This window comes from Crinia signifera, chromosome 4 (assembly GCF_055691185.1).
Source record: "Crinia signifera chromosome 4, ASM5569118v1, whole genome shotgun sequence".
NCBI classification, from domain to species: domain Eukaryota; kingdom Metazoa; phylum Chordata; class Amphibia; order Anura; family Myobatrachidae; genus Crinia; species Crinia signifera.
Window position 1 is genome coordinate 21,864,960 of NC_139220.1, and position 25,602 is coordinate 21,890,561.

Sequence of the window (25,602 nt, forward strand, 5' to 3'; positions counted from 1 at the left end):
TTCTGGCAAATACACGTGTCATTTACCGGGACATGACAAGAGGACAACAATAAGTCTTGTTACTGTTGAAGGTATGTTTGGCTCAGTAGGCTAATTGTTTCCTAGCCTTATATGTGCCCTGTGCATATAACACATATAACATGATTCAGGTGATACTAGATAAACAGAAGTCAATATGCTAAGGTTTTTCTCCAGGGCTTCATAATGTACAGTTTTACAGCACTGTGCCACTCCAATAACACAGTGATGGGCTTATGTATGTGCAGAACTGTTTATAATGCCAAGTAAACAATATGCACCTGTGTGCTCATCAGCATGACCTTTAAGTCTGGTAACTCATACTTGTTTAACCACTACATATCAACAAGAACAGGGTACTTGATTACTATCTGAGCAGTGACTGTGCCATCCCCTTGGCTTTGCAGCTTGGGCAGCTGCACCTGTCGCACTCACTGGTTACCACCCTGCAAGTGCATTTAGACTGCATGTTGGTCTCTGTAGAAATATTTGCAATTATTATGAGCACTGCATTCTTATGTCACATATAGGGGGGGGATGCTCTAACATCCGCGCCCCCTTACCGCCGCACATCGCCTCCCCATCGCCTACATAATTATTGCATATGCTCTAACATAAGCGATAATTATGGCAAAGGACAACTCTTGCGTTAAGAGCTGTCCTTTGCGGTGAGAGACAGTGGGTCATAGAGCATCCCAAAATGCGGTAAAAACCCGATAACAGGGTTTTTACCGCATTTTTAGTTTAGAGAATCTCCCCCATAACCTGTACATTTATGTAATAAAAATTACATTTTACAGTGCATTTAGTAAGAAAATGTATATTGTTTATTTAGACATTGTTGTTAAATCGGGGCATTTTTAGGGGCTCCATTTTTAGGGCCAAATTTTTAAACCCTCGGAGAGTATCTGGAAATTAGGGTCCGTTGGCAACAAATTAGTTTGTGATGAATTTATTAACGTAAATTCCTGGTCAGATGATGAATTAATGGGGCTTTTTGTGTTTCAGTCAGTGCGGATCCATCGTCTTCAGTGACGTCTCACAGCAATGTATCTCTTACATGCTCATTATCCCATATTATACCTAATAAGCAGATATCATTGGTGTGGGCACAGATGCACGGATCTGGACCTAACATTCTTCCTGGAAGAAATCGGACTGTGACTTCTAAATCATTGGAACACAAAATATTTTTAGAAGACATCACTGAAGACAAAATAAACTGGACATGTTTAGTGTTCAATGACACTCTATTAATGGCTTTTGCACCAATCCGGCTTAATTATACCCGTCCTACAGACATTAACGATGAAACTTTAACAAAACAAGTTACATATGGATTTCAGAATAAAGGTATGTTCTAAGTTATACTGAATATATAGCAATAGGAAGAAAGACCTCCCACACTCAGCTCTCATATAGAAATGCTCAATGTAGGGAAAGTACTGTAGGTTGTGTGGGATGTAGGTTGTAGACATGAGAAAGACGGTTTCTAGATCCCGACATGGTTAGCGTACCACTTACAGCATTTTATTTTTACGAACATTCTAACTTTAAACTTGCCGCCTTCGGAGCATGTCTAAAATTACAGTGCCGGACAACCGGAGAAACCTGAGGTTTAATCCTATGACCAATGGTTACACAGTTGATTTTATGCTGCACTCACCTCCATCCGGGGGGAAGGGGGGGGGACCCGCTCCAAACTGCCGCCCTCCAGTGGCCGGCGCCCTAAGCAAATGCCTAGAGCTGCCTAGTGGTGGCGCCGGCCCTGCATCTTTTCACTAAAGATGCCTCCTGTGGATTCTACGGGTGCTGGACGGGGTCCCGACAGTCGGGATCCCGACAGGCATTCACCCGACGTCGGGATCCCGACTGTCAAAACACCGACAGCCGGGTTCCCGACGGCCACCTGCTTTTCCACGACCCTCATAGAGGGAGAATAGAATAGGTGGCTCACGTGGCGAGTCACTGTGAGCCCGCAAGGAGCTTAGTTGCGCTCACCATGCTGTCTAGGTCCGGCCAGTCGGGATCCCGACATCAGGATAATGACTGTCGGGATCCAGATTGTCGGACCCCTACACCACACCCGATTCTACACATTTTAGCACAGTCGCAGCACTGATGCCATTAGAGCATCCTGGAAATTGGGATGCTGGCAGTCAAAATACCGATGCCAGAACCCAACTGAAGGCCAGAAGACCAGTATCGGAATACAGACATTAATGGATATGTTGATGCCGGAATCCCCCCTGCCAGCATTCCAAACGTAAGTATACCGGGGTGGGTCAGAGTTAGGCTGCAAGGGGGGAGGGAGTTAGTTTTAGGCACTAGGTGGTGGGTTAGGTTTAGGATGCATTAACTCGGAGGGTTAGGCTGCGTGGGGTGGTAGGTTAGGCTGCAGGGGGGGGGGGGGGGTTAGGATTAGGCTGCTCGAAAAGATGGTTAGGGGGGAAGGGCAAAAGTAATTACTGGACCTGTAGAGATTCTTATCACGATATCCCGTCCAGTGGTCATCTTTATGTATTCCGAAAAGGCCAGCCTGTTGTGATGTGGATCTATTTTTCTTGCCAAACCCCTAAGGTAAGAATAACCATAGTGGTTAGTAATGCATAACCAACAATCCGTTTTAATGCTAAATCAGTACAAATATACGGTAATAGAGGTTAAATAAAAATAAAAAACTATTCATATTGTACAATAATGTATTTTGTTCATTATCTTAAAGAAAGGGCCTTATTCTGGTTCATTCGCTGCGGCCGCTCGTTCAGACGGGGACCGATGGTTTGCATATGTGCATGTGCATACGCTGGAAGCATGCAAGGCTCTTAATCTGTTCGGCGATTGTACACTCCCTGCCTTCTGAGCGGGGGGGCAGAGAGGGGCGTGGGGTGCTGGCCAGGGGCATTAGCATATGCATAGGCCCAGCGTTTCATGGATGTTCCCAAGAAAATGCTGGGCATACATATGGTAATGCGGTCGTGACGCACGTGCAGGGGACGGCCAGCTGACATAACCGGATGTCAGCTGCCCGCCCATATCACTGCATTTCTTCGTTCATATGTACGAGTGGTCTGAACCACCTGTACATATGCTTGTGCCTTTCCCATCATTCGATGGTCGACGACCAATCGAAAGATGGGGGAGGCTCCAACTGGTATGCGAATGATTGTCTATGTTAAAGATCCATTCGCGTGCCGGACGACCAAAGCCAGTGTGCGAATAGGGGCGGGTGTACCACCATTCTCAGGGTGTGTTCCCGATGACTTGCAAGGGGCCGAATTTGCGCCCAAGCAACCAGAATAAGGCCCAAAGAGTGGAATTACAGTTAAATATTCATAAATATGCCCTATTTCTTAATTTCAGTATTAAATGACCAAGGACTACCCAGAGAAATACGTATTATGATCATCTCAGCAATTACTATGATTTTTATTGGTTATGCGGTTGTCATATTGTGTTCACGTCGACTACTGGATAAATCAGGTATGTTTGACTTTGCCAGAATTTATAAATCATTTTTTATAAATAATGATTGGTTGAGCTCCAGTTAATGGATAAGAGATCAAAAACATATGGCCGACGGGCAATAGATTGACATGGTCAAAAGTTCGGCAAGTAAAAGGTTCACTCGACAAGTACAAAAGGTTGACAGTCAACACGACAATGGTCAACTTACAAATGGTTCCCCTCAATTTCTGCTACTTTTACCAGCCTTTTGACTGTCAACTTTTTGACCCTGTCAACCCTTTCTTTGTCACCCATGTCAATTACACCCTTTGACTGTCCACAGTATTACATGTAGAGCTAGTATACCATACCCCTAAGAGTTGGCCTCCATAGGCCTGATCTTAAATCAATGTTTTCTTGATTAAATTAATATTAAATGAATGCTTTCTTAACGTTGGAAAGCAATTCTTAATGGTGAATTGATGTTACATTGATTGTTTATCTGTTTTTATTTATTTTGATATGTTCTTGATGTTGAAATTATAATTGATGTTGAGTTGTTTTCTTTCTTGATATTGAGTTGAGGTTATATTGATTTGTTTTTGGTTGGTGAATTAATGCTGTCTTAGGCCCTTATTCTGATCGGTGCGGATATTCCCGCATTCTTACGGAGCGGTCCGCACGCCACGGTGTTCTGCCGCGTGCGGCCATCGTCCGTAGAAACGCCCACGGGTCCTCCGCATTCGGACGGACTCACTCTTTAAGAACAGGGCGTGTTTACGGACGACATACAAACCATGCGTGTGCGGGAGAAACGCTCCGATTCTGCACGGTATTACAGAGTATTACAGAGTATGCTCGGGAATACCGCATCCGAACGGGAGCCAAGCGGTGCTACCGCACGTAAGCGGAGTATTTACGCCAAACAACCCACTATTATGTATCTTCTGCAATACATCACATGACCCACTTATTCAATTACCTATCCTCATAAAAAACTGCTTATTTGGAATTGGAATCAATTAGATGCCAATATATCCTTACAAGCATGCCTAACACATGCATTGCACACATTAACCCTTACAGCAATTGAAGTGCAATGGTTTCAATTAAAGCACTGACAAGCGTCCTATTAGTGAGTAATGAGTAAAGGAGTCGATTCTATTGGGTTCAGGTGTTAATGCTTGTAGTCATTAGGCGTACGTTCGCCTACCGCATGAACGAGTGGTGTCCGCAAAGCAATAGTACACTTGTGGACACCGCACATTTCTTCCCTTTTTGATCGCGTGCATTCGGAGTGGTATCCGAATGTACGCCCCCCAACATAAGTGTACTCCCCCGTGTCCGCCCATGTTTCCGCCCCGTTTTGCCCACTTTGAAACTACACCCATGTGTCATTCCGCATGACGCCCATAATACGCCCATATTTCCCGACTGATTGCGGGGAACAGTTTTGTACGGGATTTGGCCGAACAGGTACGGAGTCAAGGCGTGGCACATGCGCGTTGCGTTCTCCACGCATGCGCAGACGCCGTAAAGACGCGATCCGAAAGTATGCGGTAAAGTACGCGTCAATCAGAATAAGGGCCTATATGCTGAATTGATTTTTTCCCCCCACTATTAAAAATGTATATTTTGTCATGCTTTCTTAATTTTGAATTAATACTTTTCCGAAGTTGAATAATTTTCATGATGTTGATTTTCTTGATTGTGATTTGATGTTTTAATATTAGTTTTGTATTGATGTTTTATTTTATTTTTATTGATATTTTCTTGATTTTTAATTGATATTTTTTATGCTGAATTCTTTTTCTTGATTTTAAATTTGTGTTAAATTAATGTTTTATTCAATTGAATATTATGTTAAGATGTTCTTATGTTAAATTGATGTTTTCTTAATTTTGAATTAATTTGTTGTTGGTGTGATTTTTTGTGATGCTAATTCTTTCTTTATGTTGATGTGATTTTTTTCTTCCTATTGGATTTATATTTTATTGATTTTTTTGGTACTTGTGTATTATCACGGCGTGGAGTTGATTTTATAAAGTGTGGCGAGCGCAGCGAGCCACCGAGCCCGAACATAACTTCACAGGTATACGCGTCCCCTCGCAGGGCTCGCTGCGCTCACCACGCTTCGGGCTCGGTGGCTCGCTGTGCTCGCCACACTTTAGAAAATCAGTTCCACGCCGATGTGGATAGCGGGGGTATGAAAAGGTCGGAGGACGCGTACCGCCGCCCCTCGCGGGCTCGCTGCGCTTGCCACGCTTCAGGTTGGCGTTCATATTGGGGGGCATTAACAATGTGGGGGCATTTAACATACTCATAACCCATTAGGGTGGGTATACAATTAAAAATCGGTTCTGGGGGGGCCATTTAACATGGGAATCAATGGAAAATCGCGTCCATCGCATGCCATTATGCCCGGGAAAAGGCTGAAATCAGGTCCATCGCATGCCATCGCATACCTTAATTAGTGGTATGCGATGCGATGCGATGGGCGCCGTGATAATACACAAGTACCGATTTTTTTAAATTATTATCTTCTAGATCAGCGTTTCTCATACCTGATCCTCAGGGAATCTTAACAGTACATGTTTTCCAGCTAATCAAACTGGAGCGTAGGTGTGTTAAATGATTTACACAATAGATATACAGCAGAGGCGGATTTTCCACAAGGCAACCTAGGCGCCTGCCTAGGGCCCAGCGGCTCTCAATGGGCCCCATAACAGATATCCTGGCCATCCAGAATGTTATCTCAATGTCCCTCTGATGTTCTTTGATAGGATATAAAAAGTTTGGACACTTTAAATGGTTTCATCCACTGTATGCAGTCAGTTTACCGTAAATGTGACACAGGCATTAAGCATACTTCCCAGAAATCGTTTGTACGCATTGCCATTGTTGCCGCAGATGAGCATTTATCGGTAGACTCCACACGCCAAGGTAATCTATCGATGCCGCCTGCAGTCAGCAGCAAAAATATAGCGCTACGGATTCCCCAAACCGTTACCTTGTCTAGGGCCCCATTAGGTCTAAATCCGCCTCTGATCTACAGGCAGTGCTAATAATTGTGGAGGCTACCTTGAAAACATTCACCAAGAGGACCTCGTTTGGGGAAAAACTGTAGTTGTTGAACAGATGTTTTCTTGATGTTTGTTTGATATTGATTTGGTATTGAATTACCCTTGATTTTTTTTCTGTATGTTTATTAAAGTATGTTTTGCTGTTGTTGTTGAATTTATGTTTTCTTGATGCCTTCCTTTTTTATGTTTGTTTGTGATAGTAAAAAGTAATCTAATAGTTTATGCTAATAATTAGTAGTCAAGGGAGGGGGGATCTATATTGGCCTCTTGATGCTTTCTTGGTGTGGAATTATTTTTTATGCATTCTTAATATTTTCTTGATGTCTTCCTTATGTTGAACTTATTTTCAGTTGATTCAGATTTGATAACCAATTGAGGAAAAAGGGGGGGTTTAACTAATGGCCAGGTGGCCTCTAGTTGAAGGGCGCCTACACGGATGGTTTGGCAAGCTGCTCCTACTGGGGGTGTCAAACCCCGGGTATAGTTTGCAAATGGAAAAAAAGGGGTGGGTGGAGCGCTATGAGCAATAATGGGTTAACAATGTAATTGGAACATGAAAAATTTATTCTTAATAAAAAGTTAAATTGTGCTATGCACTTAGTTGGTATATTCTTAGAAACAACATATTGCACAGTAAGTAATTGAATATAGAATTACATTAAAAAGAGAAAGTGTACATTGATATGGAAATAAAAAATTGTAGTAAAACAAAGGGGTCTGATACTTATGGTCAGAAGTCCCGTTTCTCCCAGGATGGAGAGACGAAAATGGAGTTGGAGTGATCCTGGGATTATGCCTCAAACTTGTAGAATAATGTGGGAGTCCATGTAACCTTGCCGGATTGATGTTTTTCACGCTGGAGGATGTTGTTATAACCCCTGGTGGAGTGTGGGGAGTCCTCAACGATGATGCGGAATTGGTAATCCTGATTGTGCAGGTAGTGGTTCCCAAATTGGTGGTTGTGGCAAATGAGGCCCAGGTATTGCAAAATTGTAGTATTCAGTCTCCAAGTGACTGTATTGCAAACAGATAGTGGGAGGGAGGATCAGACCATAGATGCCCAATAAAATCAGCAGGTGCTCCCTGACATGTTTCGCCGTCCAACTGACAGCTTTTTCAAAGGTGTAGCACCATGTGCAAAGTCCAGGTTTTTATACCAAACTACAGGAAGTTCACTTAAGCAATCAAGCTTAATCATTAACCAATTACATATAATATCACATTTAATACAATCATTCATTTAATTATACGTTTAAAAAATCAATAGGAGGCAGACCTATTAGCAAAATAAAGTGTAAATACCTGTCTTAGGGCTTGAGGGAGTCATAGAGATGTATAGACATAAAATCGCTGCTGTTAACCCTCATTTCCGGGGTCCGGAGCGTTAAGGTAGTATCAGCTTCCGGGCTGTGGTACGCAAGTGACACGCATTGTGCGCATCACTTCCGGCTTCTTTGGTCTGAGTCGCGCTGGAAGTCTCAGAGCGTATGGAACGCAATGAGCTTCCTGTTTGCGCGTCAAACGTTGCTCAGTGACAACGTTCTTCTATGCAGCCAGCGACTAGTAGAAAAGCTGTCGCTATGTGTGAAATAGATGTAGCTCCGTTGCTGGCTATGTTGTTTTTAACCTTTTTCATCAAAAAATGGGGACACATCCAACAGATGAATTCGTACATTAGATAATATCATTTATAATAATTGTCAGTATAAATATGTATCTATTATGCCTGGTTCTTAATTGTTACTGAAAAAACACGCACAGGATGCACACCGCAGATGTATGAATATATTCAACAGTCACACATATGCTGGTGATGCATATAGTATGTGTCTTGGTTGTTATTGCATATAAACAGAAAAAGGACGGAAGGGAAAATTATATATATATATAAAAAATATATATAAAATAAATATATATAGTTGTTGTTGTTGTTATCTTTTTTCTTGGAGAAAATTTCTACCATTTGCCTTAGTTAGGATTGAAATGTAACAATAATAGTATTTAATGAGAGATTTGGTCAGAGGCAGTCATATTAGTTTAAGTATATAAAAATATTATTTAAGTTACCTAAACAAGACAAAGGGAGAGAGAGGGAGAGGGTGGAGGAACGGGGGGGGGGGGGGGGGGGGTTTGTTGGGGGGAGGGAGGGGGGGGGGGCGGGAGGGGGAACGAAGTGGGAGACAAGAGACACACAAACTCAGGATTTGATAAGCATATACAAACTCAGGGTATGATACACCTAAAGGCACACATTGAGCTCTACCTGATCATTCAAACCGTCTGGGTATATTGTATTCATTTTATGCATCCAATATACTTCTTGTTTACACAAGGTTTTAAAGCGGTCTCCCCCTCTCATGGTGCATTTAATGTGTTCCAGACCTACAATTCGTAAACATTCGGGATCCCCGTTGTGCTGTATAGAATAGTGTCTCGAGACACTATGATTGGAGATCTTTTTGATAACGTTCCTCCTATGTTCTCTAAAACGCTCTTTTAGAGATCGTGTCGTACGGCCTATATATTTCAGGCCGCACGAACAGGTCAGTTGGTAAATTATGTAAGTAGTTTCGCAGTTAATGAAAGATTTAATTTTGTACAATGTGTCCTCACCCGCAACGGGGACAGCCTGAGTCTTATCTTGAATGTGTTTGCAGGTAATGCATCTGGTTTTATTACATTTGTAACAGCCACATATGGGTTGGAGCCACGAGGTTTTCTTTTTTTGCATAACATTTGTGTTGGTATACATGCTGGGGGCCAGAATGTTTTTCACTGTTCTATTTCTTTTAAATATAAAACTTGGTTTTGGTGGAAGTATATCCCTCAGCAGAGGGTCACATCTAAGAAGGTTGAAGTTTTTATTGACAATCTCCTTTATTTGTCTGTACTCTCCATTAAATGTTGAGATAAAGGAGATTTTGGTATTTTTGCTCGCTTCTAATTTTTTGTTGGTGTTTGTTGTGCTGCGTGCTTCCAGTAATAAATTACGGTCACTACCAGCTGCTTCGACACATGCTTTTGTGACGATCTGCTGAGGGTATCCTCTATCAATGAAAGAATCTGCCATCGTTTTGCTTTGTAAATGATAAGAGTCCAAGTCGGAACAGTTCCTTCGTAAACGAAGGAACTGACCTTTGGGTATGTTGCGTTTCCAGGGGGGGTAATGTTCACTGTGGTAATGTAAATATGAGTTGGTAGTGACCTCCTTCACATAGTTAGAGGTATGTATCTGGTTGTTTTGAATAGTGAGTGAGATGTCAAGATAATTAACGTGAGTGGGGTGATAGGTGTGAGTAAAATGAAGATTGAAGGGGTTAGTGTTCATACTAGTGACAAAGGAAAGTGCAGAAAGTTCATCCCCATCCCAAATGAAAAAAAGATCATCTATATAACGGCCATAGAGGACCAGGTGCGCCCCCAGCCCGCCCCCCCACACGAGCAGGTCTTCGACCATACCCATGTAGAGGTTGGCGTAGCTCGGGGCGAACCTGGTCCCCATGGCCGTCCCCATCACCTGTAAGTAGTACCTAGAATTGAAAAGGAAATAATTGTGATTCGCCAATTTCAACGAGCGCATAAATAGGAGGCAGACCTATTTTTCACAGTGGGAGAAACCTCATGAGAAGGACCCCACATTAGAAAATGACCTAAAGGGAGACTTTGAAAGATTGGAGGATTTAATGAAATGTGAAACTAGACACTGGCTCGATGGAGTGAATTTACAAAAGTATATCACTCACAAAATGATACCTAGAGGCCTGAGGCTCAGTAAACCCTCAATCTTTCAAAATGATATTGATTTCCAGAACAAATGGCTCATGCTCCTAGATAAATGTTCATTATCCCTAATGGAATTAGTTGCTGAATATAGGCTTAAAAAAGCACACGATACTGAGATTGAGATAGAGGCTATAAAAAAGAGAATGGATAAGCATTCAAACTCAAGGGAATACAAAGAGAGAGACGAAATATTATCTGACCGCATGATGAAATTTGAGAACTCCTTAATGGAGTTTAAATGTAAAAAATTTCAGAGAGACCAGGAGGATTATAGAGGAGGTGACATACGTGTATACAAGAAAAGGCAATATGATAAAATAAGAAATCAGGAGGTATACCCCAAACGTAGAGAATCTTTTAGAAATCGCAAAAATTCTAATAAAAGATACAATAATCCCTCCCCAAAACGAAGAGAAAACAGAGAACACCACAACTCTCAGACTCCTTTGGTGTCTCACTCGTCATACTCTAGTGACCCGCCCAATCCAAGGGTAAATATGGGAGCTAGACCAAAAATAACCCATAAAGAAAAAGAAAACATCAGAGATAATTCTTCTGAGGTTTTTTTAGATCAATCGATATACAGAGAGACCCCAAAGGAATCAAAATGGGACAAAGAGATCCAATTCAGGAACCCACACAAAAAAAGAAAAAACTCAGAATGAGAGGAACAAGAGGGGGTAGGAAACTACAACTAAGAACTCAAAAATTAAAAAAGAGTATTAAAACCAACAAAATCTTTAATCTCTCCTCTAGAACCCTTACTAGGGGGGAAATCCAACTCCTTAATAAGGGCCTCAAATTCTGCCCTACCACCCCCCCAAATATTTTCTCATTATTTGTAGAACTAAACCGTTTTACCCGTACCCTTTGTAGGCAAAAATACTTTGCTAAACAGAAACTCACAAAAAACAAAGAAACAGCATTCCCAATTGTACTCGATCATAACGACCAAGGGTCTTTAAGAGAGCTAGAAAGTTTATTAGAAGAAAATGAGTCTAGTCCCACCAAAAACAAACTAATATTTAATTTGGAAGCCGAAAGGAAGAATTTCAGAAAGCTTTCTGAGTTCTACCCAATAAGATCTAAAGGGACTGCCATCGACACATTCTACAAAGTCACTATGGAAGAATTTAAGCAACTTTGCCAGCAAAATACTATATCCACAAATAAGAAGAGAGACAATCTAAACAAATGGGAGAGAAGAGCTCTTAAAAAACTACAAAAAGATTCAGGTATTACCATCAAAGAAGCGGATAAAGGGGGGGGTATTGTAATACAGGACACACAGGATTACCTCACAGAAGCCACTAGACAACTCACCAACACTTCACATTACACTACTCTCACTGCAGATCCCACTTCACAGTATAATCTAGTATTACACAATCTTCTGGACCAGGCTCTAGAGGATAAAATAATTACTAAAGAAGAATTTCACTTTATATACAATACACATCCAGTCACCCCCATCTATTACCACCTCCCTAAGATACATAAAACCCTTACATCACCCCCTGGACGTCCTATTATCTCCGGTATCCACTCCCTCACATCCAACCTTTAAGCATATGTAGATTCTTTTTTACAGGCACGTGTGGCATCACTGAGGTCGCACATCAAAGACACCACCCACTTTTTAAATCTTGTGAAAGACATCGAGTGGAAGGATAGCTATGCTTTCCTGACACTCGATGTCACCAGCCTGTACACCAATATTCCACATCACCTTGGTGTGCAGGCTGTGTTAACCAAATTGACTTCAGATGGCGACCTCAGTGATGCTCACATCACTTTTCTTTTGGATTCTATCAAATTCATTCTACATCACAATTATTTCCTTTTCAATTCTAGGTACTACTTACAGGTGATGGGGACGGCCATGGGGACCAGGTTCGCCCCGAGCTACGCCAACCTCTACATGGGTATGGTCGAAGACCTGCTCGTGTGGGGGGGCGGGCTGGGGGCGCACCTGGTCCTCTATGGCCGTTATATAGATGATCTTTTTTTCATTTGGGATGGGGATGAACTTTCTGCACTTTCCTTTGTCACTAGTATGAACACTAACCCCTTCAATCTTCATTTTACTCACACCTATCACCCCACTCACGTTAATTATCTTGACATCTCACTCACTATTCAAAACAACCAGATACATACCTCTAACTATGTGAAGGAGGTCACTACCAACTCATATTTACATTACCACAGTGAACATTACCCCCCCTGGAAACGCAACATACCCAAAGGTCAGTTCCTTCGTTTACGAAGGAACTGTTCCGACTTGGACTCTTATCATTTACAAAGCAAAACGATGGCAGATTCTTTCATTGATAGAGGATACCCTCAGCAGATCGTCACAAAAGCATGTGTCGAAGCAGCTGGTAGTGACCGTAATTTATTACTGGAAGCACGCAGCACAACAAACACCAACAAAAAATTAGAAGCGAGCAAAAATACCAAAATCTCCTTTATCTCAACATTTAATGGAGAGTACAGACAAATAAAGGAGATTGTCAATAAAAACTTCAACCTTCTTAGATGTGACCCTCTGCTGAGGGATATACTTCCACCAAAACCAAGTTTTATATTTAAAAGAAATAGAACAGTGAAAAACATTCTGGCCCCCAGCATGTATACCAACACAAATGTTATGCAAAAAAAGAAAACCTCGTGGCTCCAACCCATATGTGGCTGTTACAAATGTAATAAAACCAGATGCATTACCTGCAAACACATTCAAGATAAGACTCAGGCTGTCCCCGTTGCGGGTGAGGACACATTGTACAAAATTAAATCTTTCATTAACTGCGAAACTACTTACATAATTTACCAACTGACCTGTTCGTGCGGCCTGAAATATATAGGCCGTACGACACGATCTCTAAAAGAGCGTTTTAGAGAACATAGGAGGAACGTTATCAAAAAGATCTCCAATCATAGTGTCTCGAGACACTATTCTATACAGCACAACGGGGATCCCGAATGTTTACGAATTGTAGGTCTGGAACACATTAAATGCACCATGAGAGGGGGAGACCGCTTTAAAACCTTGTGTAAACAAGAAGTATATTGGATGCATAAAATGAATACAATATACCCAGAAGGTTTGAATGATCAGGTAGAGCTCAATGTGTGCCTTTAGGTGTATCATACCCTGAGTTTGTATATGCTTATCAAATCCTGAGTTTGTGTGTCTCTTGTCTCCCACTTCGTTCCCCCTCCCGCCCCCCCCCCTCCCTCCCCCCAACAAACCCCCCCCCCCCCCCGTTCCTCCACCCTCTCCCTCTCTCTCCCTTTGTCTTGTTTAGGTAACTTAAATAATATTTTTATATACTTAAACTAATATGACTGCCTCTGACCAAATCTCTCATTAAATACTATTATTGTTACATTTCAATCCTAACTAAGGCAAATGGTAGAAATTTTCTCCAAGAAAAAAGATAACAACAACAACAACTATATATATTTATTTTATATATATTTTTTATATATATATATATAATTTTCCCTTCCGTCCTTTTTCTGTTTATATGCAATAACAACCAAGACACATACTATATGCATCACCAGCATATGTGTGACTGTTGAATATATTTCATACATCTGCGGTGTGCATACAGTGCGTGTTTTTTCAGTAACAATTAAGAACCAGGCATAATAGATACATATTTATACTGACAATTATTATAAATGATATTATCTAATGTACGAATTCATCTGTTGGATGTGTCCCCATTTTTTGATGAAAAAGGTTAAAAACAACATAGCCAGCAACGGAGCTACATCTATTTCACACATAGCGACAGCTTTTCTACTAGTCGCTGGCTGCATAGAAGAACGTTGTCACTGAGCAACGTTTGGCGCGCAAACAGGAAGCTCATTGCGTTCCATACGCTCTGAGACTTCCAGCGCGACTCAGACCAAAGAAGCCGGAAGTGATGCGCACAATGCGTGTCACTTGCGTACCACAGCCCGGAAGCTGATACTACCTTAACGCTCCGGACCCCGGAAATGAGGGTTAACAGCAGCGATTTTATGTCTATACATCTCTATGACTCCCTCAAGCCCTAAGACAGGTATTTACACTTTATTTTGCTAATAGGTCTGCCTCCTATTGATTTTTTAAACGTATAATTAAATGAATGATTGTATTAAATGTGATATTATATGTAATTGGTTAATGATTAAGCTTGATTGCTTAAGTGAACTTCCTGTAGTTTGGTATAAAAACCTCGACTTTGCACATGGTGCTACACCTTTGAAAAAGCTGTCAGTTGGACGGCGAAACATGTCAGGGAGCACCTGCTGATTTTATTGGGCATCTATGGTCTGATCCTCCCTCCCACTATCTGTTTGCAATACAGTCACTTGGAGACTGAATACTACAATTTTGCAATACCTGGGCCTCATTTGCCACAACCACCAATTTGGGAACCACTACCTGCACAATCAGGATTACCAATTCCGCATCATCGTTGAGGACTCCCCACACTCCACCAGGGGTTATAACAACATCCTCCAGCGTGAAAAACATCAATCCGGCAAGGTTACATGGACTCCCACATTATTCTACAAGTTTGAGGCATAATCCCAGGATCACTCCAACTCCATTTTCGTCTCTCCATCCTGGGAGAAACGGGACTTCTGACCATAAGTATCAGACCCCTTTGTTTTACTACAATTTTTTATTTCCATATCAATGTACACTTTCTCTTTTTAATGTAATTCTATATTCAATTACTTACTGTGCAATATGTTGTTTCTAAGAATATACCAACTAAGTGCATAGCACAATTTAACTTTTTATTAAGAATAAATTTTTCATGTTCCAATTACATTGTTAACCCATTATTGCTCATAGCGCTCCACCCACCCCTTTTTTTCCATTTGATAACCAATTGACACCCAATAAAAAAGGGATAAAGACCAAATTGACAGCCACCAATCATTGACAATATGACTAATGAGTGAAAGTAAATGTAAAACCCGGATTGTTTAGCCTTTATTTCTATTTAGTTAGTAAATTATGGCTAAATGAAATCACATTTACCTCAGCCACATCTGCTTTTACAACCTGCTTCTTTATAAATCTACCTCTTGATGTTTTCTTGATGTTTCTAAATATATATATTTTTTATTTACATTTTTTTATATGTTCTTGATGTGGAATTGCTGTTTTATTCATGTTGAATTGATAATTTCTTGTATGATGTAATCACAGTATATTATTTATATTTGTTCTCCACTTGTCTGGTATAGGTGGTCCAATAACAGAACACAAATCTGAAGATGTACAGTATGTGTCTGTAAAATGTATTAAAAATACGAAAAGTAAGTCAAATCTTATATTATATTTTCAGGGAGGGTAAATGGGGGTAAGAAATGTTGGGGAAAAATAGAAAGCTCTTTGAGCCTTTTTAACCCAATTTGTCTCTTATCGTGGCTGCTAAAAAGCACCCACAATGTGCCACTGATTAAGAGACATCTGATCTCACGCCGGTGCGACCACAGGGTTCGGGTCCGATGCGTGCAGGACCACGCACCGGAACTGACGGCATGTCATGCGCAGCCGATTTGGTCCAATTTCACAGCCAAATCCGTCAGGATCAGCCCAAAATCGGACCAAATTGGCTCAGTCCTTAAGGATTGAAGTTGATGCAGTCCATGGGAGCCAGCTATTTTTCTATTAATGATGGATTAAGGCCCTGCCCCTGCACTTAAGACCTGCCCCCTACTGCCAGTAAACATAAGCTCCACCTCCAGTGAAATCAACCATCAATCTCCCCAGGAGGGCAAGGCCAGGGAGCCCGGAAGATATAAGTCAGACCCCCCACCCCAACAACCAGACAGAAAAGAAGCCATTGCTGACTGTAGGTGAAACTTACCTTTACTGTCTTGTGTACATTCCATCAGGATAATAACTAACTTGATCCTCAAAATCTGGCACAGTTTTCCTATGCATATTGTGTTTTCCTGAAAATTATTTAGTTGATCAGTTGAATTAATAATATTTATTTAGTATTGTTGTAGTGAAAAATGTGATTAAATTACAATTAAAAAACAATAACTGTGATTATTTTACTATTGCAGATGATGCATTCAATGGCATCCTACCGGATGTAAGTATGGTGATAATGGTTTATATATTTCAGTACAAGCATGGGATAAATTATGTAATGTGCCTCAGTTTTACGTTTTTCTGTTTTTATTCTGTTCTATTTTATTGTATTATACTGTAGAGCACATTAAAAACACACTTTTAATTGGACTTTTCTTTTCCCAATCCATCCTTTGTGATGCTCTGTGCAGCAGTTCTTCAACTAGACAACACTGGCAGGTAACCCTGTGACTTGCAGGCACCGGGGAGGGCCCTGCAAATCCACCTAATGTTTTAAAGAGGCAATAAATGAAAAGACAAAACCTGACTGCCCCTTTAAAACATTGTAGATACTTACTGGAAACTCGCTGATTCCTGCAAGTCGCAGGAAAAAGATTTAATCATGTTACCATGAATTTATAATATTACCAGTGGGCGGAGCCCATTATTTACTTACTAATTGCTTTTTTGGGGGGTAGGGTAATGTTTCTAATATTATTGATTATGTTTTATTTAGGAACCGGAAGAACATGAAATATATTATGCACGTATAAAATAGGAAGGATGGCTACCGAAAGATAACGATGGCGTATCTATAAAAAGAATCCGGTCAAATAATTTTTTGCAAATGAGGCCCGGGGTAGGGGGGGTCATTAATGATGCACGAGTGAGCATTGTTAATGATGCTGAGTGTACACACTAGACGAGAGCCCTTCTGTGTGATACTGTATCTTTTACTTTCTTGTGTAGTGTGTATGGAACTTAACAACCTGTTCACCTGGTTCTTTACATTAAAGCGCTCTAAACCTTTACAGTAATTTGCTTCCTGATTCAATAAAGATATTATAATTTATTTGTAATGGATTTGGTTGTATTTTGCAGGTTCATTTGTTCTCTTCATTTATTTTTGTTATGGCATAGTGTCCTCTTCCTAGCATATGCTAATTTTCTATAGTAGGTCAGGGAAAGCACAAAGAATATTACACTGTTACATCATAGTTACCTCCCCTCCTGCATTCTGCAGGAGACTCCCTGAAATAACCGCAATCTCCCTTTCTCCCTGATTAGTCTAGCAATCTCCCTCATTTCACCTAGCCCACATTACACTGTTTCATCCTAGTTACCATAGTAACCTCCCCTCTTCCATTCAGCAGGAGACTCCCTGACATAGCAGCAATCTCCCTCTCTCCCTCATTAGTCTAGCAATCTCCTTCATTTCACCTATTTTAGCCCACATTACACTGTTACATCATAGTTACCGCCACGTTCACAATCTCTTTTCACAATCTCTCCATATATGGTAATAGACACGCCCCGTGGGTGGAGCATGACACGCCCCCTCAATGGGTCGCTGTGCAAAATTCTACTACCAACTATAATCTCCCTGAAACTAGTTTTCAAAGATAGGCAAGTATGATTTATATTCTCACTAGTTTAATAAATGATGCGAGTAGTACATGCAGCCTAGGCTTACATGCAATATCAGGAGGCACAGCTGTATTCAGCAAGATAATTAGAATATACACTTTCCTTAAGTAATATAAGAATTTATAAATAAAAAATGCATAGACAATAAAAAGTGCACTTCATTTACAATTCGTTTAAATGAGACACGACAAGACAGACAACATATACAAGGCTTGGCATATTTTTGTGTTCCTAATAAAAGTCTGGAAATGGCTCAGACTTTTTACCAGAGATGCGCTCCGGATGCTGGGGAGGGGTTAGCTATGCAGCCACAGTGGGCTAGATTCTCTAAGCTTCAAAAGTTATAAAATGGAGAGTGATAAACAGCCAGCCAATCAGCTCCTGTCTGCCATGTTACAGACTGTGTTTGAAAAATGTCAGACAGGAGCTGATTGGCTGGCTGTTTATCACTCTCCATTTTATCACTTTTGAAGCTCAGAGAATCTGGCCCACAAGGTGCTGATATAGCAACCGCTCTGTAGATGTATATGCGGTATTTTTTGCAGAGGTGACCGGGCTATACAGCTCCAAAACGCGTTTCTCCGCCTGTAGATATACGTCAGATGCTCAGTTGTCATAAAGTTTAATAAATGCACATAAAAATGGCAGCTTCTGCAATGTACATTTACTTGGAGCTGTGACAGTTTTTACTTTCACGTTGAGCCGCGACAGTTTTTAGCCCAGAAACTCTCCACTCCACCCTCAGCCACTATCTGCTCCTACCTCCAATCTCTGTCTTCCCAGCTGCCTCTCTCCATATCCAGCAAGATCGAAGCAGATCAGTGCCCTGCAAAATTTGCTTTCACTTTCTGTTATGACATTTCTTAGCACACAAAGGACTAATTTGGTCCATCGAGTGGTCAGTGGCGGTACTTCACCTCATAGAGGTGAGGAGTAGTGAGCCTTTTATATCAATAGATTGTACCTATGTGGAAGGGGTTATCCACATTTTATTGAATTGAACCCTACTCACAAATCATAAGAATGATATATAACTCTGTGCATGGAGCCTGCTTCAGGTTTTGTAAGCAAGCATAGAAGGGGCAAAACCATGCTGCACTGCAGGTGAGGTAGATGTAACATGTGCAGAGAGATTTAGATTTTGGTGGGCATTTTTTTAAACTGAAATCTAAATTGCACTGTTAAACTAAAGCTGTCTAACATCTGTGGGCTACATGCAAAAGCATCCAGTATTTACACTGCATAGAAAAAATATAACTCACTCAAATCTAAATATCTCTGCACATTAGAGATCACAGCTACATCAGCCCCCCTGCAGTGCAGCATGCTATTGCCCAATTGTGTGCTTTTTTTGCTTTGCTAACAATGGCCCTTATTCAGATTTGATTGCCGTACAAATTTGTTTGGAAAATGGGCAAAACCATGTGCACTGCAGGTGGGGCAGATGTAACATGTGCAGAGAGAGTTCAATTTGGGTGGTGTGTGTTGAAACTGAAATCTAATTTGCAGCGTAAAAATAATGCAGCCAGTATTTACCCTGCACAGAAACAAAATAACTCACACAAATCTAACTCTCTCTGCACATGTTACATCTGCCCCACCTGCAGTGCAGCATGGTTTTGCACACAAATTTGTCCCGCGATCAGATCTGAATAAAGGCCATACTGTAGCTGAATCAGGCCCATGGTATGGAGATAAATGCAGTATTGCCAGAATCTCCAGCTCAGTCCCCATATCTAGGGGAGCACCCCCCCCCCCACCGCCCCTTTTGTTTCAAATGAAGACTCTCCTTCTGTTACAAAGATTATAATTTAATTGTAATTTACCGCAGATTAAATAACATAATGTCTGCTGCAATATTACAAAGGCAACCTTATTATTGATTATGGTGTCACTAAAGAAAATAGCATCGCCCGATTCCTGGCACTCAGCTGTGACACGTGTCACCGGTGATATGTGTAAGTTGCCGGAGCTGGCAGGTAGCAGCGGACCATAAGGCCAAGCGCTGAATCATGCAAATGAATAATGGAATAGAGAGGATGAAGATGCCACAGGAACAAAGCCAAGAGTTCTATGTCCTGGGAATAATTATCATATCACAATGTGCAGCAGCTTCAGGAGCCGTTCAGCCGAAAACAAACATTGTTACGTTAGTGCGCTCCTGCTAAATACCAGCGCGGCGTTCTCCCTGGCATTCACAAAGTATAGACTATATGGCTGTGCAAGATGATATCAATAGTATTTACACATATCATTTAAAGTATCTAGATCACAACGGAACAAAAACTATTCATTGATATTATATCCAGTACACACTACAATACAGATATGGTCTGATTCAGGTCCGCTTGCTAAGCAGCGTTCTTTTGCTGCTCAGCAAGTGGGTAAACGCTGCCCGCTGGGTGAGTGGACGCCCGCCACGCGAATGTCCACGCCTGCATGAGAGTTGATGTGTACGCTGACGGAGCACCTACTATCAAAAGATTTCCCCCCCCCCCGTTCGCAAATAAAGATCAGTCTAGACCAGGGATTCCCAATCTGTGCACTGTGGCTCCCTCGGGTGCCGCAGCATGGTGATGGGTGCCCCAGCCAGTGCACATACTATAAGGCAATAAAAGTCAGTCTAGACCAGGGGTTCCCAAACTGTGCACTGTGGCTCCCCGGAATGCACATAAAGGTTTCTTTGATCAATCCTGATCACCCATTCCCATGGAGTAATTGCCAGGGCCGGCGCTACCCACTCAGCAGCTCCTGTAAAGCAGGGAGGCGCCATGCTGAAAAGGCGCTGTCTCCCTCCCTGCTCTGCTAAAGCTGCCTCAGCCCTCACTGTCACTGCCTCCTGCACGCCGCCCGCAACGTCTGTCTGACAGCGGGCGGGCGGCAGTATTAAAATCTGCTCCCTGCACTGCGAGTGCACACAGCCTGCACGCCGCCCGCAGTGCCTGTCTGACAGCGCGCGGCAGTATGGAGAGGCTGAGCAGCTCCCTGCACCGCGCACACACTGTCCTCCTCCTGTGACCTGCCCCCTCTTCCTCACGGACACTTGCGCTGAGGCATGTAGCGCTATCTGTAAATGCCTGGATGACATGTCCTGTCCAGATCCGCTCCTACCCATTGCTCCCTGCGCCTGTCAACTGTCAATCATATGACGAACAGGCAGCAGCGCCGCATCCCCTTCCTTCCCTCTTCTCAGTGTGCTGTGCCAGTGCCACTGCCAGTCCTCAACACTCCGCCCACTCTATCTCCTCCCCTCTTCTTCCATCTCCTCCTTACCTCCCCTCCTTTCCCCCTCAGTCACGAGAGGGGTGTAATGGCGTCCTCAGCATCATGCCTACGCAGATAGAAGAGGAGGGACTGCACAAGAGTTAAACAGCAAAATAACTTTTATTTATTTTTATTTTATTTTATAGTCTTTTATTATACATGTTTATAACAAATTTTTTAATAATTGTAGATTTTTTAAATATTAATTTAGACACTTTTTAAATAATGGGCTGGGTTATGTGCCTAAAGGTGCAATAGCAGCATGCGATGCGATGTGCGCTCCCGCGGGCATCGCATCGCATAGTATAAAAAGTGTGCGCATACTGCACATACTTTTTGTACTGCTTTTAGATTGCATTGCACGCACATTGCATGCATGCCATGCGATGCGATCTAGCCCATAACGTATGCGATTCTCGCAGCGTGTATGGGCACCTTTAGTGCCTGCAACATTTTGTGGACACAGCACTGAGATGGTGTATGCATACATGTACATGCACCCGAGATCCTCCATAGGATCGCATGTTGCATACGCTCCCACAATCGGGCTGCAGCTTGTTGCAATGGCAATGTGAAAGGGCTCAAATTGATGATTTGCTGGAGGGCGCCGGACACCCTAGCACCGGCCCTGGTAATTGCTTACCTCTGTGATATGCCCTATGTTCACTTAGGGGTTTCTTTGTCACTCAGTGCATGGACGACCACAGGGAAATAAGGTGTCCTGGGTTAAGAGGAAAAGTAGGGACTCCAGAATGGAGAAATGAGCCTGTGAAGTTGGATATTCCTACTCAAACCAACGCGTTTCAGGCCAAATTTGGCCCTTTTTCAAGTGAAAAGGTGAACATAGGGCATCACAGAGTTGAGCAATTAATGCATGGGAATGGGTAATCAGGATTGATCAAAGAAACCTTTATAGGGCTCGGCAGACAGGTCAGTACAAAGGAAATATCTCCCATTTCAGATCCTGCCGTATGGTTCGGTGACTGACCTGTTCTCCCTTGTCTTATATATTTTTCCCTGTGTGGTTTCCTGCCTGTGGAGAACGTCCTTTGGATGAAAGAGGAACAACATCACACTCATTATTAAGAGACAGCGGACCAGTTTCCAATTACCTAGAACACAAAAAAGTAATGTGTCATTTTTTTTAAAAATAAATGACTCTGCTAATTGCTCAGCTCAGATAGCGATATAACAATTGTAAATGTGTCATCTAATTTATTAGCAGTTAGATGTCGCTGTGTTATTTTAGCACTTTGATGTAGCTATTTTATTCCAGCAGAAACCAAGCGAATGTTATTTGCAGGTGGCGCACTGAGATTTCCTGCCCTTGACAGTGGTAGTCGGAATACGTCTGATTGAATGATCAGCTGGGTTTAATGCTATTGCATGTAAAATATCCGTAACGGCAACATCTGTGTGATATAATGCTTGGCGCTTTTGATCTGCTCCTGGCTTTGATTGTGTGCCATGCTGGCTCGTAGCAAAATATGTAAAACTACAGTAGTAGATCCGCTTGAAGCAAAAGCTTCGAAAGCTAGTCTGCTACCTTCTGTGTTTGTGCATGTGTGAGAAAGAGATGTAGCTTCACTCTCTGCCAGCAGATGGCAGTGTTTTGGAGACTCACGGACACTAGACATATACAGATGGAGCACCTTTAAGCCAGCGCCGGGGCTCGCCAGAATGCCCCCACTGGCGAAACGGCGCTCCATCTGAATGGTTCCCACACGCACTCGCGTCCCACATGCACTCACGTCCCAGTTTTCTGGGGCCGGGAAACAGGAACCCTGCCCGTCTCCGCTTCAGGGAGACCGGGTGGCGGGGACTGGTGGCGAAGCGGTGGGGACCAGCGGGGAGCTCCGTAGTAAGGGGACGCACGCGCGTCTCGTGTGCACTCATCCCCTTCCGGATCTACCGCCAGCCCCTGCAAGGGAGAGGGATGCTACATCTGTATATAGATGATAATACTCCAATCGCATATAGAAATGAACTTTTGCGCAGAGGGGTGTACAATTGTCTAAGATTGATTTCTGCCGACACAGCAGGTGAAGTGGGAGGGAGGAAAATAACCTGGAATGTATGAGTGTGTTAAGGTGCCCATACACTAGTAAGATTTATCTGCAGATCTGGCTGGTTGGAGCAAAAACATGGTTATGGATGAGTGACAGTTTGTCAGTTTTCCAGCATTTCCAAGCAAATGGTCAACTGTCATTTGCTCTCACCCATAACCATGTTTTTGTTCCAACCAGCCAGATCTGAAGATAAATCTGCGTGTGTATGGCCACCTTTACTGTATAGATGTACACAGGAGGCATGAGGCTGGATGAGATGCAAGGGGCACAAGACTGGATTTGATGCAGGGGATATATAGGACATTCGTATTTTTTTGAGTCGTGAAATTTTCTAAAATTAAAAAATAATAATAATTTTTCTTTAAATAATACAGTTATTAGTAAAATATGTAGTTTGATGAAGGGGGCACATAGGGAGCTGTTAGAGCTGCAGCGGGCATCACAGGGGGAGGACAGAGGGACCTGCACACACCTTCCCCTCCGGTCCTAGGTCAGACACACAGGATATTTTCTGTGTGACTCCAACTGAACAGTACAGGGCTGCCATTAGGACTTTTGTGGCCCGGGACTGATTTCCAGTGCAGGCCCCCCAATCTCCCCCCTTCCTTCACGTACCGCCCGACTCAGCAGGTCCCGAAGCACAGGCTTCTTCAATGCATGATGCCGACGGCCAATTAAAATGCAGCACCGGCTGGTGAGCCAATCAGAGCTCATGTACCAGCAGCTGCTCTGATTGGCTAACGGTACATGAGCGCTGATTGGCTCAAAAGCCAGTGCAGCATTTTAATTGTCCGCCGGCGTCCTGCATTGAAGATGCCTGTGCTTCGAGCAGAGGGTTGCAGTGGGCAAAATGACCTGACGGGCCCTTCCAGAGTCCAGGGCCCAGGACATCTGTGCCCACAGCATCCCCCTGTCGGCGGCCCTGGAACAGTATATGAGAATATGAAGACAATCCATGTTAATCTACGCCCACACTGTGGAGGTTATTCTGATCGTAGCGGCCAAACGTGCGTACGTTCGCTATTAACGTACGCTATCCGTACGCGGCCGTTGGGGTTAAGTCCACCCACAACTCAGCCGCATACGTACGGCCAGAAACAACGTCGAAGGGGAGTGGCGTACAATTGAGCGTACGCCAACGTACACGGACGGGCCAGCCCTTACACTCCGACAACTGGCGTACAATTGAGCGTACGCCACCGTTTACGGACGTCTCTCGTCCGTCTTCCCACCGACTTCTTGCGGCTATCTGAGCGTACGCCAGCTTGCACGGACGGGTCCCTATTGTTTTCAATAGAAAACTCAGCTTATGTCACCGCTCGTGAGAGTGAGCGTACGTCCGTGTACGCTGGCATACCCTTCACATATATGGACCTGCAAATCTTGCCTTTCAACTATAATTATGAAAATTAATTAATTGATTGAATTAATTAATGTGCAAAATAGTGGCCATGGGCTTAAAACATTGCTGAAACATCCTTTGTAGGTGTTAGATGTGGTTTATGTTATTGTATCATAAATACAAAACCTATGTTTGTATTAGAGTGAACACGTTGACACATGTCGACTTGTGTAGATTGAGTGTGCTACTGTGTAAAGTCTATGAAAGCACGTAGTGAATGTGTCTAACTGTTTAACAAATACCTACCTTAGCGTATATAAGCAGGTCTTACAAAGATTCTTACCTTAAATTAAACAAACCTTTAAATGTAGAGAAGTATAGAAAGATAAGCTTCCAATGTGTTTGAGTGCTGTGTGTGGCTTGCAGGTAGTGAAATCATGGTTTGGACTTAATAGACTGCAGCATTGGTTATTACATTCAGGTGTATGTGTTTGGTAGTAATCAGCGTAAATTAGCAAACCCAGGCGCACGCTGGCATGCGGTATCTGTAGGGGTGGTTTGAGATGGCGGTTGGCGGCCGCCTGTTTTGTGTCCGAAATGAACGGTGCTTTAGTCGATCGTGCGGTAGTAGCACCGCTCATTTTTGGTGCACACCCCCGTGTACGCCCATATTTACGCCCATTTTCCCTCATTATTTCGGCCGCTCCCCTCATCACGCCCCTATGCCGCCCCCAATGCCCGTACACTCGCGTACAGGTTTTTTCCCACGTAGAGACCCGTCCGTAAGCGTTGTGGAGTGTTCGCGCCTGCGCATTAGCGAATGTACGCATGCGCAGATCATAAAAAACCCCGGGACGTACGCGTACGGCCCGGCCGCACCAACTAGAATAAGGCCCTGTATGCCACCCAGGGGTTACTTATCCAAATGCAATCCGTCTGCACATTTTTAATACGACAGATGATGCCATATAGAAAGAATTCAGCCGGCCACCATATTTACCTCTGCAACCAGTAAGTGCATGTAAATTTCTAAACTTCTAACGATGATTTTATGTTTTAAAGTGTTGG

The 25,602-nt window shown here is 42.7% G+C and overlaps 1 long non-coding RNA gene across 1 annotated transcript; it reads right to left on the reverse strand.

Moving 5' to 3' along the window:
- Positions 1-2,521: 2,521 nt before the first annotated feature.
- Positions 2,522-22,171, reverse strand: LOC146072254 (uncharacterized). The gene is made up of 3 exons (XR_014473006.1): positions 22,112-22,171; positions 16,220-16,307; positions 2,522-2,593 (listed from the first exon to the last, which is right to left on the reverse strand). It is a non-coding gene; the product is annotated as an uncharacterized LOC146072254 (long non-coding RNA).
- Between the last annotated feature and the right edge of the window lie 3,431 nt (positions 22,172-25,602).